Below are 2,218 nucleotides of genomic sequence, written 5' to 3'. Positions count from 1 at the left end.
CTCGGGGCGGGCAGGGGAATAGGCTTCTGTGGATGGCACCTTGCAGTTACCCTAACGGCATCGCAACGTCAGCTCTTGATACATCATGTTGGAACCTCAGTCCAGCCCGGGAACGCTCCACGTGGTGTTGTGGGTCAGCCAGTGTAAAGCAGCAGGCTTTTGCTGGGACCAGCGCTGGCAGATATATACTCATACAGTCATGTTTTATGGCTGATTTAGGAATAATATAGTAAGGTGAAGATGAGTTAGCAACTAAACCATTCATTAGGATTTGCAGATAAAAGGTTTAGTATACCTCAATATTCTTTGTTTCTCCTGTTTGCCCTGTTCTTTCTGAATGTGGAGTACTAATAAATGAAACTGGACGGAAGCAGTTCTGAAAAAGCCAACTAACTTTGCAAAGTTTATGAAGGTGCTGAGGGAACTGCTATGACAAAACATTTTTGCAGCATCCCCATATAAAGAAAGGAACCTCTTGGGATTTCTGCAGCTGCTTTGAGGTCTGCTGCTGTTTCTGAGCACCTTTCCACTTTCTGAAGGTTGTCATCGTTGGTGTCTCGCACCACACAAAATACTGAGCACCGTACCCGTGTCACAAGAGACTCAAACCTGCCCGTTACCCATCATGACTGATGTCTGAGATTCAACATATATGCAACTCCTCTTCCTGCACAACAGTCTGACCCGTAATGACACATACACACCAATCATGCTTCCAAAAGGACTCAGGAATCTCTTGGAATGCCGTTGAGAGAGGTGGATCCTGCAGTGTTTTGTAGAATTATTCATAGTATTTTAAAGAATTGCACAGCTCTGTGCAGAGCCCACACTGTGAATTCCTGCAATTTGTGCCATGCTCTGTAGCTGACAACCGTACAGCTGCAGTTACTTCTCCTTTTACTGTGTATATAAATCTAACCAAATAAGAACATTATTCAGAGCTGCAAGCACCACACGCAGTAAGGTGTAAAAACTGGGGAATTAAATCTGATGTTTGAATGCAGTATAACATTGTATATGTTCATACTGATGATCTAGTCAGTAACAGGTAGATTTCGGATTTAACCCCGCATTCCTCTGGCACTGAAAATATGCACTGACTTCCACAAACATTTTTAATGTCAAAAACATAGTGGCTTAAAACCCTTAAAAGGAACTACCTCCGTTTCTCCTATTCAGCTTTAAAGGACTTAGCCCTGGACTGTATTCTTTCTTACATAAAACTCACATTGTGCAAATTCATTGATGTTGAGCACTGATGGAAACTCAGCACACATTTCCAACAGTAAGCTCCTAAACTTCCTATTTTCAATTTAAATATTTAGATAGAATTATAAAAATATAGGAAAAAAAGAGACACCAACAAAAAAGATTCAACAGTAGCGTTAGGCCGTACCTTCTAATTTAAGATGACTCTTTTATGTTTATAAAACCCACATTTATATGCAAGTGTGAGTATTTAAGGCAGCTCATTTTCATTTCCTTCAAATTCAGGACTTGTAAGTACAACAGAAGTAGTGGTCTTAAAAGTCTGATCTAGTCCTTTACTACCATGAGTAGTCATGGTAGATTTTCTGATTGCTGATGGTCACAGACATTTCAGGTCAGGGGAGAAGAAAAGCTCCTCTGTGTAGCTGTGCTATATGAAAAAGTTCCCCGAAAGTGTCTGTTCCAGCATGTATAATTTAAGCAGTCCGTATTTGAAAGCCTGCCCTTACAAAGAATTACATAGTAAGAGCTCTTGTACTTATCTGAGGAGCAACCAGAGTTCAAGTTTCTGAGATTGTTTTGCCAAGGCTAGTATCACCCAGCACAGCAGTGTCTCAGGGGGTACACTTTCCCCCTCTTCCTTCCTTCCATCCTTGATTAAGCCTCTTCAGCTCACAGTGCCTGGCCCTATTAAGGATAACCACATGGCCTACTTATATTCAGCCCTGACAGGAGGTTGACGAAGAGCTGGTTGCTCTCCTTAACTTTTGTCAGTTCATTTTGCTAATGATGCTATGAAGCATGCTATCTTCCTAGAAAGACTTTCTTCTTCCTCAGCTTATCAGGGAGCAGGCTCACCTGGATCACAGAGTTCCATGTCAGAAGGGCCGGATAAGTCAAAGCTTCATACTAAATGTTGCAGAGCTTTGTCAGTGGTAGGCCATCTTTAACTGGGGGGGGAAAAAAAGAAGCCAGTAGTTGCAACAGGGCTCCAAAATACTGCACTAAG

Source organism: Meleagris gallopavo, chromosome 8 (genome assembly GCF_000146605.3).
Source record: "Meleagris gallopavo isolate NT-WF06-2002-E0010 breed Aviagen turkey brand Nicholas breeding stock chromosome 8, Turkey_5.1, whole genome shotgun sequence".
Classification (NCBI taxonomy): Eukaryota; Metazoa; Chordata; class Aves; order Galliformes; family Phasianidae; genus Meleagris; species Meleagris gallopavo.
Note: the sequence above shows the minus strand (reverse complement) of the source record.